The sequence below is a fragment of the Hemiscyllium ocellatum genome, chromosome 27 (genome assembly GCF_020745735.1).
Source record: "Hemiscyllium ocellatum isolate sHemOce1 chromosome 27, sHemOce1.pat.X.cur, whole genome shotgun sequence".
NCBI classification, from domain to species: Eukaryota; Metazoa; Chordata; class Chondrichthyes; order Orectolobiformes; family Hemiscylliidae; genus Hemiscyllium; species Hemiscyllium ocellatum.
Genome location: NC_083427.1, coordinates 11,386,421 through 11,406,052, shown reverse-complemented (window position 1 = coordinate 11,406,052; position 19,632 = coordinate 11,386,421).

Below are 19,632 nucleotides of genomic sequence, written 5' to 3'. Positions count from 1 at the left end.
ACAAAGTGAAACATATTTCGCTAGAATTGATAAACAAAAAAAAAATAAACCCACTGGGCTGGATAGGATTTATACTGGGATTCTCTGGGAAGTAACAGAATAGTTAGCGGAGCCTTTGGCTTGGATCATTATGTCATCATTGTCTACAAGAATCGTGCAAGAAGACTGAAGGATAGGAAATGTTGTTCCCTTGTTCAAGAAGTGGAGTAGAGACAACTCTGATAATTACAGACCAGTGAACCTTATTTCGGTTGTGGATATAATTTTGAAAAGGATTCGAAGGGATAGGATTTGAGAATCACCAAAGACGGAATAAGTTGATTAGGGATCATCAACGCAGTTTTGTGAAGAGTAGGTCATGCCTCACAAACGTTATTGAGATCTTTGAGAAGGTGACAAAACAGGTGGATGAGGGAAAAGCGGTTGATGTAGTGCATGTGGATTTGAGTAAATCGTAAGATAACGTATCTCACGTTGGATAATGGTAGAAAATACAGAGGTGTGGGTTTGAGGGCAATTTAGCGGTTTGGATAAGAAATTAGCTAGCTGAAAGAAGACAGAGGGTGGCTGTTGTTGGGAAATGTTAATCCTGGAGTTCAGTCACAGTGATGTACCACAAGGGTCTGTTCGAGGTCACTGCTGTCTGTCATTTTTTATATGACTTGGATGAGGGCGGAAAAGGGTGGGTTAGTAAATTTGCGGATGGCACTAAAGTTGGTCGAGTAGTGGACAATGCGGAAGTATGCTGTACATTACAGACGGATAGAGATAAGTTGCAGAGATAGGCTGAGAGGTGGCAAAAGATCTTAAAGTAAGGAAACCCTTAGGAAGCAGCGATCATAATATGGTAGAGTCCAGTCTGCAGTTTGAAAGGGAGAAGGCAAAATCGGATGTAATGGTGTTACAATTAAATAAAGGTACTTATGAGGGCATGAAAGAGGAACTGACAAAAATAGACTGGAAGCAGAGCATAGCGGGGAAGACAGTAGGGCAAAAATGGCAGGAGTTTGTGGGTATAATTGAGGACTCAGTACAAAGGTTCATCCCCAAGAAAAGAAAGATAATCTGGGGAGGGATTAGACAGCCATGGCTGACAAAGGAAGTCAGGAAATGTATTAAAGAAAAAGAGATATCCTATGAAGTGGCCAAGAGCAGTGGGAAATCAGAAGATTGGGAAGGCTACAAAAACAAACAGAAGATAACAAAGAGAGTAATAAGGAAGGAGAGGATCAAATATGAAGGTAGGCTATCCAGTACTATTAGAAATGATAGCAAAAGTTTCTTTCAATACACAAGAAACAAAAGACAGGCAAAAGTAGACATTGGGCAACTTCAAATTGATGCTGGAAGCCTAGTGATGGGAGATAAGGAAATAGCAGGAGAACCTAACAAGTACTTTGCGTCAGTTTTCACAGTGGAAGACATGAGTAATATCCCAACAATTAAAGGGAGTCAGGGGGCTGAGTTGAGTATGGTTACCGTTACAAAAGAGAAAGTGCTAGAAAAGCTAAAAGATCTTAAAACTGAAAGTTCTCCTGGCCCCGATGGGATACACCCTAGAGTTCTGAGAGAGGTTGCTGAGGAAATAGCGGGGGCATTGGATGAGATCTTTCAAGAGTCACTGGAGTCAGGGAAAGTCCCGGATGATTGGAAGATCGCTGTTATAACCCTCTTGTTCAAGAAAGGATCAAGACAAAAGATGGAAAATTATAGGCCAATTAGCCTAACCTCGGTTGTTGGTAAAATTCTAGAATCCATCATTAAGGATGAGGTTTCTAAATTCTTGGAAGAGCAGAGTCTGATTTGAACAAGTCAACATGGATTTAGTAAGGGGAGGTCGTGCCTGGCAAATTTGTTGGAATTCTTTGAAGAGGTGACAAGTAGGTTAGACCAGGGAAACCCAGTGGATGTGGTCTATCTAGACTTCCAAAAGGCCTTTGATAAAGTGCCACATGGGAGGCTGCTGAGCAAGGTGAGGCCCCATGGTGTTCGAGGTGACCTACTGGTATGGATTGAGGATTGGCTGTCTGAAAGAAGGCTGATAGTTGGGATAAAAGGTTATTTTTCGGAATGGCAGCCGTAGACAAGCGGTGTCCTGCAGGGTTCAGTGTTGGGGCCGCAGCTATTCACATTATATAGTAATGATCTGGATGAAAGGACTGGGGGCATTCTAGCGACGTTTGCTGATTATACGAAGTTAGGTGGACAGGCAGGTAGTACTGAGGAAGTGGAGAGGCTGCAGAAGGATCTAAACAGTTTGGGAGAGTGGTCCAGGAAATGGCTGATGGAATTGAATGTGAGCAAATGCGTGGTCCTACACTTTGGAAAAAAGAATAAAAGCGTAGACTACTTTCTAAACTGTGAGAAAATTCGTAAAGCCAAAGTACAAAGGGATCTGGGTGTGCTAGTCGAGGATTCTCTAAAGGTAAACATGCAGGTTGAGTCCGTGATGAAGAAAGCGAATGCAATGTCGTCACTTATCTCAAGAGGGTTGGAATATAAAAGCACAGTTGTGCCACTGAGACTTTATAAAGCCCTGGTTAGGCTCCATTTGGAGTACTGTGTCCAGCTTTGGTCCCTACACCTCAGGAAGGACATACTGGCACTGGAACGTGTCCAGCGGAGATTCACACGGATGATCCCTGGAATGGTAGGTCTAACTTATGAGGAAAGGCTGAGGATCCTGGGATTGTATTCATTGGAGTTTAGAAGATAAGCGAGAGATTTAATATAACGTTACAAGATAATACATGGCTTGGAAAGGGTGGACGCTAGGAAATTGTTTCCGTTAGGCGAGGAGACTAGGACCTGTGGACAGAGCCTTAAAATTAGAGGGGGTCAATTCAGAACAGAAATGGGGAGACATTTCTTCAACCACAGAGTGGTGGGCCTGTAGAATTCATTGCTGCAGAGTGCAGTAGAGGCCGGCACACTAAATGTCTTCAAGGCAGAGATTGATAGATTCTTGATGTCTCGAGGAATTAAGGGCTATGGGGAGAATGCGGGTAGGTGGAGTTGAAATGCCCATCAATCATGATTAAATGGCGGAGTGGATTCGATGGTCCGAATGGCCTTACTTCCACTCCTATGTCTTATGATCGTATGGTCTTATGGTCTAAATGGAGGTTAATGCAGAAGAGTAAGAGGTGCTTCACTTTGCAAGGAGTAACAGGAATCCAAAGCCCTGGGTTATTGGTAAGATTCTTGGTAGTGTGAATCAGCAGACAAATCTCGCTGTCCACTTACATATATCGCTGGAATTTGCCACCCAGGTTGACAGGGTTGTTAGTTTTTATTGGTAGAGGGATTGAGTTTCGGAGCCACGTTGGTCATGTTGCAGCTGTACAAATCTCTGGTGCGGCCACACTTGGAGTATTTTAAACAATTCTGATAACTGCACTGTAGAAAGGATATGGACACTTTTGGAAGGGTTCTGAGGAGATTTACTGGGATGTTGCTTGGTATGGAGGGAACATCTTACGAGGAAAGACTAAGGGACTTGAGGCTGTTTTCATTCGAGAGAAGAAGGTTGAGAGGCGACTTGACAGCGTCATACAAGATGATCAGATGATTTGATATGGTATATGGTAAGATCCTTTCTCACTGGATGTTGACGGCTAGCTCATGGGGACATAGCTTTAAATTGAGGGGTGATAGATATAGAACAAATGTCAAAGGTAGGTTCTTTACTCAGAGACTATTAGGTGCGTATAGACTCGCCAACTTTCGGGTTATTTAAATGGACACAGGGTAATTATATGGATGATAACGGAACAGTTTACATTAGATGGGCATCAGATTGGTTTAACAAGTCTGTGCAACATTGTGGGCTGAAGGGCCTGTACTCCTCTGTCCTATGTTCTGTATTCTACAGTAAAACCTGCTGTTTCCCATAGAAATATCATTGAGACACCTTCAATATCACTGAGGTATCACTGCTACTTTTGCTTAAAGATGTCTTCCTGAAACAACTGGCCAGATCTTCACCAGATGCTATTCTTCTTGTTTCTCCCAGAGACACATGAATGCAGAGAAACTCATAGACCCCGTCTAGCGTTGGAGAACGAGTAACACGTTTCAGTTCTAATGTTCTGAGTTTTAATTCTGTTCTAGCAGCTTAGAAATTACCTTCACAGATCAGAGGCTTCCAGCAAAGAAAGGATATTCTGGTAGGTTGCTAATATGAAATATTTCGTCTGAACTGAACCTGCTCTTTGCTTGTGGCTATGTCTCATTGTCAGGCTGTACACGTTCAAATAAGTGAACACATCATTAAATAACCGGTTCTGTCGCTTCCTAGTGACTTGACCCAAGTTACACAGTTCCCAAGGATCGAAGTCTTCACTCACATTTTCCAGATGAATTTCCAAACTCCTGTTATGTGCAACATCATATCATGATTTCCTATGAAGACCAGAACAAAGAAGCACAAATCACCAGCCACTTTTCTCCACAGTTTACATTGCTGTTGGAAGTCTCCTCTTCGCAGAGAAAATATTGTGTATGGAATTAGATGTGTGTGTGTGTGTGTGTGTGTGTGTGTGTGTGTGTGTGTGTGTGTGTGTGTGTGTGTGTGTGTGTGTGTGTGTGTGTGTGTGTGTGTGTGTGTTTGCATTTCATTTCAGTAAATTTCAGATTGTCTGTTTAATTTTAATGTCAGCTCATTACACTGAGTAACACTAAATGATATCAGCTAAAATCATATTCCGCACTGCCATTCAGCAAGATAATGCTTCATGATGAAAAAGACCTAGAGTTAAGTAATGGCCTTAAATATTGCAATGATCGTACCTAAATTGGGGAGTGAGTCTATAGAAACCGAGATGAGATTAGCATCTTCTCCAGGTTATGTCATTAAGTGCTGACACATTGAGACGATAGTCATTAGGAATTGTCACAAATGAAGGCCAGCTACCATTATTTTCAAAGAAGCAGCATTGACCTAGCAACAAGAGAAAGTGGAATGGCTAAAGGCAAATAAAGGGATTATCCTGGACTCATGAATGTCTGTCGAAACATTTTGTTTCCCACTGCGCTGGTTCATAGGGGTTTATCGTCAAGATTAGAGTGGTGCTGAAAAAGCACAGCAGTTCAGGCAGCATCGGAGGAGCAGCAAAATCGACGTTTCGGGCAGGAGCCCTTCATCAGGAAACAGTCACAGTGACAAGAATGCAGAATGTATTCTGAATGGGTAATTTCACTATCCCTCATGCAGCGTGGCTCAGGAGCAGCATGAAGATTGAACTGGTTTGGTCCCCTAAATACCATAGTAGCTCGACTATGTTTCTGCCTCGTGGTGAGTGAACAAGAGGGAAATATGTATTCAACCTCATCTTTGCCAATCTGTTGGCTGCAGATGCACTTCTCATTACAGTATTGGTGAGAGTGACCGCCGCAAAACCTTTGTGGAGGCGAAATTGTGCCTTGACATTAAGAAGGCCCTCCATCGTTTTGTGTGGTACCATCACCGTACTTAATGGGACAAGCTTTGAGCAGGTTCAGCAACTCCATTCTGGGCACCCATGAGGTGCTGTGGATCATCAACAGCAGCAAAATTATGCTCTTGGACAGTCTTCAGCCTCAGAGATTTTCATATTCCCAGTGAACCATTCAAATGTAAGGCTAGTTCAATGGAGACTCCAGGAGTCCATTACAGGAGCAGCACCGGGAATACGTAACAATATAGCGTCCGCTTGGTGAAGCTACCAAACTAGGACCACTTGTACGCGAAAGCAGCATCAACAGCAAGTGATAGACAGAGCTAAACGAGCCTACAACAAACGATCTAAACGCTGCACTCCTTCCACATCCAGTCATGAATAGTGACAGGCAGTAAATAACTCACTGGATGGAAAGGTCCACAAATCTCTCCATCCTGAATGATGGAAGAGTCCAATACATCAATGCAATAGCTAAGGCTGAAGCATTCGCAGCAATCTTCATCCAGAAGTACACAGTGGATGATCCATCTCCGCCTTTGCCAGTCCTCCCCAGTGTCAAATCTACCAGTCTGCATTCAATTAATGCCATTCCACATGGTATCAAGAAACGATTGGAGGCTCTCGATAATGTGATGGCTGTGCAACCGACAGCATTCCAGCCATTGTACTGAAATCGTCTGTTACAGAAATTGCTGCTGTCCTAGACAAGCACTTCTACACTTACAACACTGACCAAAGTATCCGCCAATGTGAAAAATATTCAGTTATTGATTCGACAATAAAAATTACTGGCCCTTAAGAAAACTCTTGGGAATTCGTAAGACAATGGAAGACATCACTAAAGTGCAAACAAGCAGGAAATGTTCAGCAATAATTTGCTCAGCAACCTTCAGTTTAGTTTGCATTAATGTTACTCAGTTCCTGAACTCATTACTTTCTTGGTTTAAACAAGAGACAAAAGAGCTAAATTCCCGGGTTGAGGTAGGAGTGACAGCCCTTGACATGGAGGTCACTTTCAGCAAAGTGTGCCTTCAAGGAATCGCAGCAAAACTAGAATGAATGGGCATCAGTGGGCACACTCGCTGCTAGCTGGAATTATACTGTATGTGTAGGAAGATGGATGTTGTTGTTGGATGTCAGTAATTTCATTGCAGGATATCTCTGCTGGAGTTCCTCAAGGTTCGCCAGTATGGTGGCCCAGTAGACCCCTTACTTATGCACAGCAACAGCATCCCTCAGATGAGCTTGTCGCCAATGGCACCAGAGAACAAAGAACAAGATCAATGTTAAATTTAAAATTTGATAGGGTTCATTCAGCAGTATAATAACAGTATAGACAAAACTGTGCTTGAGTCTGTTAGTACATTTAAGTAAGCTTTTTTTATCTTATGCACTATGGATAAAGTTGACAGAGATATTATGCAGGGGTGGGAGGAGACTTTGATGTTGTGGGCTGCCTTCGCAAGGCAGTGAGAAGTATGGATGGAGTCAATGGATGGAATGCTGCTTGCCTGTTGGACTGTGCTGTTTTCACAACTCTCCATACATTCTTATGATCCTGTGCAGAGCTGTTGCATAATACATCCATCATGCCTCGAGATAGATTGCTTTCTATGGTGCATCCACAAAAATTAGTAAGAGTTTTACTGACATGCCAAATTTCCTTTGCTTCCGGAGGAATGAAGGCACTGCTGCGCTTTCTTGACATCAAAGTAGTTTGACCAAGGTAGACTGTTGGTGCTTATCACTCCTTAGAACTCGACTGACTCCACCTCAGCACCTTTAAAGTCGACAGGGGCATGTCCTCTTCCTTGCCTCCTGCAGTCAATGACCAGCTGCTCATTTTGCTGAATTTCAGGCAGAGATTATTATCTTTACACCATGTTACCAAATACTCTATTTCTTGCCTTTATTCTCTTTGCTATTCTTTCAGATCGTGCCCAATATTGTGGTGTCATCAGGGAAATTGTAGATGGTTTTAGGACATAATTTGCTCACACAGTCATTAGTACAGAGGGAGCATAGCAAGGGACAGATTACCTAGCCTTGTGGTTCAATGGTGTTGAGCATTATCATGGAGGAGATGTTATTGCCAATGCTCAGTGATTTTGGTCTGTTGGTCAGGAAGTCGAAGATCCAGTTGGAGAGGACGGATCAGAGACCTAGTTTTCAAAGTCTGGAGATTAGTTTCATTGAAATTATGTTATTTTTCGAGACAGTCCTTTATTCAATAGGTAGGAGACTGATGTAGGTATCCTTGTTATCAAGGCATGAATGTAGGACCAGGGAGATGGCATTTGTCATGGACCTGTTGCGATGTTAGCTGAATTGCAAGGAATCAGGACAGGATGCAGGCCAGAGATGATGTGAGGCATGACTAACCTTTTGAAGCATTTTTTAATTATGCAGGTCAGCGGCACTGGGAGTAGTCATTGAGGCATGCTGAATGAGTTTTCCCTGGCACTGTGTTGATTGTTGTTTACCTCAAGCAGGTGGAGATTTTTATTGATAATAAGGAGACGTCAAAGACGTTAGTAAGTATTTCCATCAGCTAGTACACGCAGGATCTGAGTGCATGGCCAGGCACTCCATTTGGGCATCTTCTGATAGGTATAGTCTGGGAAAGGGCGATCTGATGTCTGCAGTGGTGAGTGAGAAAACAGGTCCTTCCAAGGCGGTTAGGGAAGGTGACATTGTTTCAAATATCTAATGTTTAAAACGAGTATAAATGTATTGGCTACATCAGTCAGGAATATATTTCTGTCCATTATTCTCGTCCGCCTGTCTTTGTAGCCCATTAAGTCACGTAAACATTGTCATAACCGATGTGCTTAGTTTGGGTCTTCACCAGAGTCAGCTATTGCCTCTTGGCATCTCTTATGGTCTTACAGGAAATCGAATCTGGGTTTTTTTCTCAAGGTTAGGGCCATCGGTTTAGAACACTTCACACCTGGCTTTCAGTAGGCAAGGGATCTTCCAATTCATCCAATGTTTTCGCATGACGAATATTCAGATTAACTTATTGAAGTGCAGACCTCTGCACACTTGCTAATGAAGTCTCCAACTGTCGTGGCATATACATTTAAGTTGGCCGTGATTCTTGAGCACGGACCAGTCCACCTAATCCAAGCAGTTCCGTCGAAGCGTTTCCATTGCCTGAGACCAGGACTGTAGCACTTCCTCTACTGAGTATTTATAAGTCAAACAGAGGAACACAGCGTTTGATCTGATTTTCTGAAATACCGGCGAGGTATGGAGTGGGAGGATTTTTGGTGGGTGTGTAGCATAGTTGCTTAGATGACATTTTTTAAACTGAGTGAATGTAATTGTCTTCATGATCAAAATGAACTTAGCATTTAGGTCATTGCAGAACTCATGATGATTTTAAAATCTCATCAATTGCAAACTGCACTCCCTGGAAATATGTTTATTTCATGTGTTTAGTGAGGCAGAGTCTCAGGGCGACGTGGCTGTTGATACAAAGAGCGAACACTGCGTCTGGTCTTAACTTGAACAGTAAATGAATTGCAACATTTAGCATGATACAGATTTTGAGAGAAATATAACAAAGTGTTATGGTACCATATGGTGCAAACACTGAACAAATCGAATCTCAGAGTGATATCTTCTTTGATTGATCACAAGTTTTATTTTTGAAGGTTTACGTGTTGGTTTGTCACTAAAATGATTCCCAAAATGAAACAAATTTCTGTAGAATTAATAAACAACATATAGTAAGGCTTACTCTTTTCCCCAGAAATATAATTGACAGACCTTCAATTCCAATGAAGTATCACTGCTATTTTTGCTTTAAGATGTCTTACTGACACAACTGCCCACACATTCAAAGATGCTATACTTTACATTTCGCCCTGGGATATTTAAATCGAGACTACTTTACAGATCCCTCGCATCCTACCCTCTAACATTTGGAAAAGCCGAAGACTTTTCTGTTCTGCTGGCCTGAATTATAAATCAATTCTAGCAACTTAGAAACTGTCTTCACAGATCAGAGAGTCCCAGCAAAGAAAGGAAAAAAACAAACTGCCCTCTTGTTAATCTTTCTTCTCAACTGAACCTGTTTGTCATATATGAGCATGTCTCTTTTTTAAGGTTTCAGAAGTTTCAAATTTGTAAACCCATCATCAAAGAATCTCTTCTTCACCTTCCTAGCGACTTAACATAAATGACACAGCTCCCTGTAATCCAAGTATTTATTTCAATGTTCCAGATGGATTTGTGACATCCTGTTTTGTGCAACGTTGGCAGCATCATATGAGATTTTCCTATCATGAACAGAAACAAATATTGCAAGTTGCCTGCCACTTTTCTCCAGTCTACATCGTTGGCAGAGTTCTCTTCGGAGACAGTGATGCACTGGTAGACTGTTAGATGATAATGTCGATTAGTGCCAACTTTTACAACTTAAGATGCAGTCTGAACGTCGAATACATCTGAGATAACCGGATAAGTATGTATTTAACTCTAATTGCAATGCTACGCCATAGTAAGCGGAGGAATCCATTTTCAAAAATGGCTTTGGAATTAGGAATATATATGGAGAGCTTGCATTTCCAATCCATAAATTTCTGATTGTTTAATTTAAGTGACAACCAGTTACACTGAGGAACAATAAATGATAGCAACTTAAATCTTAATCAATATTATCTATTGCCCTTTAATAAGAGAATGTTTTGTGCTGAAATGGTCCAACATTTCAATGGTGGCCTCAAAGGTTGCGATAATGTAGCAAAATTGCGTAGTGGGTCTCCAGAAGTAGAAATGAGATAAGCACTTTCTCAACGTTAAGTAATTAAGTGCTAACATTTAGGGTAGGAGCTAATTAGGAGTTGCCATAAGTAAAGGCCGGCTAACATTATTTTCAAAGATGCAGCATTGATATAGGAACAAGAGAAAGTGGAATGGCAAAAGTCAGATCAAGTGATTTTCCTCGACTCAATAATGTCTGCCGGGACATTCTGCTTCCCGCAGCAGTGCTTCTTTCAGGTTTATTGTTCAGTCATGGTGGGAAAACGAGAGAGTAACATGGAAACCGGTCTGGAGAGCGATAGTAGAGAAGGAAATGAACTATGTCATGGTTCCACAGACTTAAATGTCTTCAGATTTCAAAAAGGCTTCAGGGCCTTCAAACGTTCAGGCCTGGTGAGTGCACAATATAAAATTTGCCGCCTTTCTTTCGATGAAATTGGATTGATGTGATCAGCAAGAATTGGCCCAGATAAGTCTTTGCCGGAGCAGTGTCAAATGAAATTTTCAAGATAGGACAGTGTTAAGGAATGTGTGGTTGTTACACAGTCAGTGCTGAGAGGACGCACAAAGGACGTGCACTTTGAACCATACCTGTGTGAATATGATGTGTGTGTGTGTGTGTGTGTGTGTGTGTCCGATTGGAAGAGAGTGACGTTTGTGTAACCTTGTGTTTCTGTTCATTTGTGTTTAATGGGCGTTTAGGAGGTTGCATATTATCAAGGGGAGAAGACTGCGACACAAGTGGAAATACATGGCAGTGTGTTATCCTCACAACTGGGAAGGCAATGGCACTATTACTGCAAGGACAGGAGGTCGGGTAGTACCCGTGAATAATGGTGAAAAGGACGTGAAGCCCAAGCGATTGAATTACCAAATGGATGGGCTCCAGAGACATGTTGTTGGTCAAAAGGTATCGTGTTCACCTATGCATCGTCACCAGAAACTGACATTGTCCTCTCATCACTTCTCTCTCTCTCTCTCTTGCAGGTCATAAACAACAGCACCAGGATTCTGAGTCACGGGAACATCCCTCCACTAGTTAAGCCAAGAAAGCGATCTCAAAGTGCATATTGCATAATTCTCGTGAATTTTCCACCAGCATACTTCCCCAATTTTGGGAATGATTTCATGGGAGCAGTAATACAACCAGGAACAGATAGAGATGTTTCTGGCTATTCACGTTATGAAAAATGAAAGAGTATTGGGGAATATTTAGTTTGAAGTTGGTGAGCTACCTTCAAATTATAATGAAGGTCACAGTGCAATTTATTGCAAAGAAGTGTGTACAATTCTGTGTTAGATTCAAAAGGCACGTGAAGACGGTGCAGAACTTCACTCAGACAGAAGGAGAATCCAGAATTCTGAATCAAAACAGAAAGTGAGTGCAGACCTTTTCAGTAATGCCCCAAACTATGAGTGTTTAAACATAGAAATCAATAAATAATCATAAATAAAAATAACTCAATCGATCAATTAATCCATTATTTGATTCAGTAATCAATGAATCCATGAATGCGGTTTGGTCGGTCTGACTCGTTAACATCTGATTCCAACTCTGGCATGACCAGCTCTTCATCCTCACTAAAGGGAATGGATAAGGGCTGAGCAGCCAAGGCTCAGAGGTTCGGGAATTAACCGAAAATAATTAATTTTCTGGAATGTGCGATTGCTGTGATCGTTAATCATTCTTAAAACCTCACTATTGGGAAGATTGAAAGCACGCAGTAAAGTAAATGCCATGGTCAGTAGGTGAACGTGCTGGACAATAATTGATAGCTCGCAAGGATTTGACTATCATCAGATTTTGAACGATTGATTCAATACTCTCAGCGGATATTTCAGCCCATTCCTTAACTCGACTCTGATTTTCCTTTGGATCCCAGCATAAATGAATGGATTGATACAGGAAGTCAAGAAGACAAGCATGATTCCGGTTTGTTCAAGAAGGAATGACTGTTCACTTAAATCGGATCCTGAGAAGTAAGCAACCTTAGCAACTCGGACATAGATAATCGTTATTACAAATAACAAATATAACAGGATAAAAGTGCCTGAGATGTTGAAAAGTAAAACAATTGATTTTCTTCGCTTTTCCATTTCAGGATCACCATGATTCATCCTGTTGTTGTGGACACGCAGTCTCCTGCGGGCTCTGTTAGCCAATAGAATGTGTCTGACGGTCAGAATATTCAGCAGTAAAATCAGAATAAAGGGGAGACACGGGTTTACAATAGGCCACATCCAGTCATGCACAGTCCAAGCTGGTGGTGTACAATATTAGTCTTACACTGCAAAACCAAGGTATATTGATAATTATGTACATGGGTTCATATACAAAATACACAAAGGCATTTTTTAAACAGGTCAGTGCAGACACAATTCTGATCACACGCAATGCCACCTTCTCTGTGCAATACTTTATGTTTACCTTCTGGCAACAAATGGCCATAAATCTATCAAAGGTGAAAGCCACAGTGAGGAGAAAGTGAGGACGGCAAATGCTGGAGATCAGACCTGAAAATGTGTTGCTGGAGGAGTTCCTCCGTGACTGCCTGGTCAGGTCCATGCCTCCCTACAATCCATCATCCCATCCTGGCACTTTTCCCTGCCACCGCAGGAACTGTGAAACCTGTGCCCACACATCCTCCCTCAAGTCTGTCCAAGGTCCTAAATGAGCCTTCCACATCCATCAAACATTTACGCACACCTTCCAATATCATTTATTGTATCCGTTGCTCCCGATGCGGTCTCCTCTACATTGGGGAGACTGGGCGCCTCCTAGCATAACACTTTAGGGAACATGTCCTAGACACCCACACCAATCAACTACACAAACCCATGGCCCAACATTTCAACTCCCCCTCCCACGCTGCCGAGGACATGGAGGTTCTGATCCTCCTTCACTGCTGGTCCCTCGCTACCAGACGCCTGGCGGAAAACCCCACATCTTCCACCTCGGAACACTTCAACCCCAGGGCATCAGTGTGGACTTCAACAGCTTCCTCATTTCCCCTTTCCCCATCTCATCCTAGTTTCAAACTTGTAGCTCAGCACTGTTCCCATGACTTGTCTGGACTTGTCCGACCTTCCTAGCTCCTTTTCCACCTATCCACTCCACCCTCTCCTCTCTGACCTATCACCTTCAACCACTCCCCCACTCACCCATTGTACTCTATGCTACTCTCTCCCCACCTCCACCCTCCCCTAGCTTATCTCTCCACGCTTCAGGCTCACAGCATTTATTCCTGATGAAGGGCTTTTGCCCGAAACGTCGATTTGGCTGCTCATTGGATGCTGCCTGAACTGCTGTGCTCTTCCAGCACCACTGATCCAGTTCTATTTAAGTAGTCAATTACTGCAATAGCGAGACATGAGATAATGGAGGTTGTATTGTTGCTTTCTGGATACAGCATAGGAATTAAAAAGCGTCATCTGTATTCTAAGTTGTTTATTATAGACTTCAAGAGTGTGGACAAGAAATGGGGAGGAGAGAAGCCCAGAATTCTCCTTCTAGGGTGGTAAGAATATTAACAAGCCTCGAAACCTGTGGGTGAATTGTGGATGGCAACATCAGAGCGAGGTCATGCCTTTCAAATTTGATCGTTTCTTTGAGGGTATGTCCAAGTGTGTACACGAGGATAGTGCAGTTGATGTGCTTTATATGGATTACATCAAAGCTTTTGCCAATGTCGCACATCGTTAACCTATCAAGAAGGCCAATGCACATGGGATACAAATTAATTTGATCAAGTGTTTCAAAATTGGCACAGATCCAGGAGATTAGTCGAGAAGGTTGGGTTGCACGGTTTCCAAAGAGAGCTAGCTGATTGGATTCAAAATTGCCTCGACTGTAGGACACAGAGCGTGATGGTTGAGGATTGTTTATTGGACTGGAGGCCTGTGACGATTGTTGTGTCAAAGGGGTAGATGCTGAGATCTTTAAATTTGTCATTTACATAAAAGATCTGGATGTGAATGTACAAGACATGGTCAGTAAGTTTACAGATGATACAAAATTAGTATGCATTGTTGATAATGCGGAAGGGTATTAAAATTAGAGGGACCTTGTTCAGATGGGGAGGTGGGCTGAGGTTTGGCAAACGGAATTCAGAACCTAGAAGTGTGAGGTGCTGCACTTTGGAAAGTCAGACCAAGTTCGAACTTGTACAGAAAATGGTAAGTTCCTGAGGAGTAAGAGAAAGTGAGGGCTGAAGGTGCAGGAGATCAGAGTCAAAAGGCGTGGTGCTTGATTAGCACAGCTGGTCAGGCAGCATCCGAGGAGCAGGAGAGTCAACGTTTTGAGAATATGCATTCCTGATGATGAGCTGATGCTCGAAACGTCGACTATCCAGCACCTCGGTTGCTGCCTGACTGGCTGTGCTTTACCAGTACGACAGCTCCTGAGGAGTGTTGTCGAATTGAGGAGTACATGTACATTGTTCGGAGAAAACGGCTTCAAAGGAAACAGAGTGGTGAAAATGGATTTAGCGTGCTGGTCTTCATCAGTCAGGGCGTTGAGTAAAGGAAATGTAACATTATGTTACATTTGTCTCAGTTATTTGTGAGGTGGCACTTACAGTGTGTCATCCATGTTATACAAAAGACATTGTTAGACCTAAATATATTACAAGAATGTACACTCTTAATTCAGAGAAAATGAAATCATCAAATTGAATGAACTATATACTAACGAGAGGCATTAAGATATTGAAAGCCTAAAATAAATCTTCTGAACACAAATACATCAGTCTAATGAAGTAAATCTACTGAGGAATTAGAATAATACATCACATGAAACGGGACAAAGAGTAAAGACTCTTTGAAGATGGATGACTGTAAAAGTGGGAGAATAGATGCAGCTAACCAGTGATCCCCGCAGCGAGTAACTAACTACAATAATTACCTGGAAGGCCAATAGCTGCAAGGACGGGATAGTAAATGGCAAACACCAGCCCTCTTGGTATTCCATGCATTTCTAAGACAAGCTCTGACCGTGTCCAACAAAACATTGAAAACCTGGCAAAGTTATACAAGGTTTCAGGTTCCAGGGAACTACTTAAACTGTTTTGTTTCTATAGTTACCAATTTACTGTAAGGAAAGAGGTGGCATCAATTTTTGCTCAGCTGGTCCATACGTTTTGACAGAATTTTTTTTTGTCATAGAACCAGGGATGCGTCAAAAACAATGTCCGGCATAATCCAGTTCGTGTTTCGTTTTCTTTGAAAAACGAGCAAGTTGTTTCGATGCTGGAAACAGACCAAATCAATTGGATTAACCACTGACTTCAGTCAGAAACGCACATTTTTCTTGGAAAACGCAAGCAAGTTCAAGTAGACAGCTCTCAGAGAGTGTGACCACCATTCAGTCACAATGTGTTTCTAACTCTCTGTGAGAATAACTTAGACATTTGGAGAAGCACTGAGGTTGGCAAGCGCGCAGAATGCACTCTGGCCGGGTATTTCAGTGTTTGACATGAAGAGTGACTCGGCAGCACCAGCATTTAGATCGAACTGGTTGCTTCATAATGTCCATTATTGCTAAACTAGTTTGTGACTGGAGGGGAGTGAACCAACCAGAGGGAAATACATATTCGACCTCATCCTTGCCAGCTGCAGATGCATTTGTCATGGCAGTATCAGTAAGAGTGACCACCGCACAGTCCTTGTGAGGGTAAGGTAGTGTCTTCACATTGAGAATGCTCTCCATGGTGTTGTGTAATACCACCACCGGACTAAATGGGACAAGATTTGTCTAGATTCACGCATACAATTCTGGATACGAGGAGGCGCTATGATCATCAATCACAGTAGAATGATACTCCAGCGCAATTTTCAACCTCATCGCACGTCATGTACCCCAATCAACCATTGCAATTAAATCCAGTTCAATGGAGAGTGCAGGAGGGCATTCCAAGAGTAGCACCAAAAATATATAACAATGAGATGTCTCCTTGGTTAAGCTACCAAATCGGACATGTTGGTCCGAGTGGAACTGTTTGAGACAAAGGGCCTGACCCGTGCTGTAGTACTCTATGAATATATGAGTGCATGATCACTTGTACATAAAAGCAGTATCAGCAGCAAGTGATAATCACAACGAAACAAGCTGACAACCAGGAATCTAAACTCTGCCATTTCATTCACCTCTGGAGGAATGGAGACAGTGTTGTGCATTCTTAACAGTAGCATTAAACAATGTTGACCAGGGCAGATTGTTGGTGATATGCACGTCTCAGGACTCGAGCATCTCCACCTCAGCACCATTGATGTATATAGTCCCTTGACCCCTACCCGCACCCCCACCCCAAAGGCGCCAATGACCAGTGCTTTCGTCTTGCAGACATTCAGGGACCGATTGGTATTTTCACACCATATGTGCAATCACTCTGTCCTTTACCTGCATTCTTTCTCGTCTTTGAGCGAGATCTAGCTTATGATGGCGGCATCATCAGTGATGTTGTAGATGGAGCAACCACAGAATGTTACCACACAGTCATGAGTTCAGAGGGAGCGTAGCAAAGGGATTGGAGTGGCGAATTTGAAGATTATTGTGCGGAAAGTGTGGGTGCCCATTCTCACTGATTGCGGTCTGTGGTCAGGAAGTCAAGGGACCAGTTTTAGAGGACGGTTGAGAGGTCTCAACGTCTGGAGATTAGTTTCGTTGGAAATATGGCATTGACGGTGGAAATTTAAGTCAATTGGGGGGAGACTGAGTTAGTTATCCTTGTTATTCAGGAATGAGTGCAGTTCCAGGTAAATGGAATCTGTCAGGTGGATCTGTTGTCATGATGGGTGACTTGCAAGGGATCAAGGTAGGCTGGGATGTTAGGGCTGATGTGAGCCTTGACTAGCCTCTTGTAGCACTTTATAATAATGGAGGTCAGCGACGCTGGGCAGTAGGCACTGGGAATACTGAAGAAGATTTCTGTGACACTGGGATGATGGCGATGTTCTTGAAGCAGGTGGAGTCTTCAAGTCATAATAAGGAGAGGTTAGTAATGTCAGCAAATATGCCCTTTAGCTGGTATTCACAGGATCTGAATGCATGGCCAGAGACTCCGCCTGGGACCATCGCTTTAGTTGGGTTCACTCTCAAAAAAACCTCTCTGTGTCTGCTGCGGGAACTGGTGGAATAGGTATGTCTAAGTCTGTGAGTGGGAGGGGACATCATTTGAATGAACTACTGGAGCATAAAATGCGTTTGGCGCATTAGGCAGGGATGTGTTTTTGTCTGATGTTTTGTTCCTTTCTGCTCTGCAGCTCATTTGGTCACACAAGCCTTCCCACAGTTGGTAGGAGTCCATGCAGTTAGTTTGGGACACTAATATAGTCCGGTATTGCCACTTGACATCTCCATTGGCCTGACAGAGGATTTCCTATGAAAGGTCATGATCATCACATTTGAACACCTCATAAACAGACTTCAGGAGTGAAGGGATCTCCCAGTTCATCCATTGTGACCAGTTGGGCAACATACATTTTAACATCTTTGGCACTCAATCTTTTCCACACTTGTTAATGCCAAAGAATAATGTTAGGTTATGTCAGGAGGTGAGGACTACAAGTCAATTGTTAACAATAGTGATAGTGTTCAGCAGACCTGAGGGCCAAAAGGGAAATAGGTTCCCTGGTCCTGATGCAGTGCATCCTAGGTTACAGAAAGAAATGCTGGAAGTTATAGAATATGCATTCGTGGTAAATTACGAAAATTCACTGGATTCCGGGCAGGTTCCAATGGACTGGAAGACAGCGAATGTCACCGTGTTGTTAAAAAAAAGCGTGTAGACCAAAGGCTGGTAGGAATCGGCCAGTCAGTTCTAGATCTGTAATCGAGAAAATGCAGATTAAAGAAGAAAAAGTGAGATGTCTGCACAGAGACGGTTGCATCAGGTACGAGCAGCATAGATAGAGGAAAGGATGGTCGTGTTTGACAAATTCACTGGAGTTCTTCGAGAATGTGACAAGAGGGGTGGATGGAGGGGAACAGGTAGATGTTGTGTATGAGGATTTCCAGAAGAGCAGGGAGGACCTGCTGCAATTGCACAAGGTGATGGTGTGGCCACACCTGGTGTATTGTGGGTATTTCTTGCGTTCCTTAATTGAGGAAGAATATAATGATTTCTGAGGCGGTACAGAGGAGGTTCTCCAGGTTGATTCCAGAGTTACCCGTTGAGGAGAGCATTTTGCATCAGTATTTACTGTGGAAAATGACATGGAATAAATAGAATTTCGGGAAAGAGATGGTTACGTCTTGAAAAATATTATTATTTCAGAGGAGCAACTGCTGGATATCTTGAAACGCATGAAAGTGGATAAATCACAGGACATGATCAGGTGCACCCCAGGAATTTGTGTGAAGCTAGCGAAGTGATTGCTGGGGCTGTCACTGAGATATTTGTATCATCTATAGTCTCAACTCAGGCGCCAGAATACGGGGGGTTGTCTAATATGGTGCTACTGTTTAAGAAACATAGTCAGGACAAGCCAGGGAACCACAGACCAGTGAGCCTGACGTCAGTGGTGGGCAAGCTGTTGAAGGGAATCCTGAGGGAGAAGATGTGCATGTATTTGTAAAGTCAATGACTTATTAGGGTGGTCAAGATGGCTTTGTGCGTGGGAAATCATGTCTCACAAACTTGATTGAGTTTTCTGAAGAAGTAACAAAGAGGATTGATGAGTGCAGAGCAGTAGATGTGATCTATATGGAATTCAGTAAAGCGTTCGACAAGGCTCCCCATGGGAGACTGGTGAGCAAGGTGAAATCTCACGCAATACACGGATATTTAGCCAGATAGATATAGAACTGGCTTAAAGGGAAAAGGCAGAGCGTGGTGGTAGAAGATTGTGATCAGTGGATTGTCGCAAGTGGAGGCCTGTGATCAGTGGATTGCTACAAGAATCGGTGCTTGGTCCACAACTTTTCAATATTTATATAAATGATTTCGATGTGAACATAAGAGGAATAGTTAGTAAGTCAACAGATAACACCAAAATTGGAGGTGTTATCGAAAAAGGCTAGCTCAGAATTCAACGGGATCTTGATCCGGTGGGCCAATGGTCTGAGAAGTGGCAGATGGAGTTTTATTTAGAGACATTTGAGCTGCTGAATTTCGGGAAAGCAAATATTAGCAGAGCTTATTCACTTAGTGCTAAGCTCCTGGGGAGTGTTGCTGAACAAAGAGATCTTGGAGTGCTGGTTCATAGCTCCTTGAAAGTGAAGTCGCAGGAAGATAGGATAGTGAACAAGGCGTTTAGTATGCTTTCCTTTATTGGTCAGAGTATTGAGTACAAGAGTTGGGTGGTCGTTGCGGCTGTACAGATCGTTGGTCAGGCCACTTAAGGAATATTGCTTCCAATTCTGTTCTCCTTCCTGTTCGGAAAGATGTTGTGAAAATTGAAGGGGTTCAGTACATATTTACAA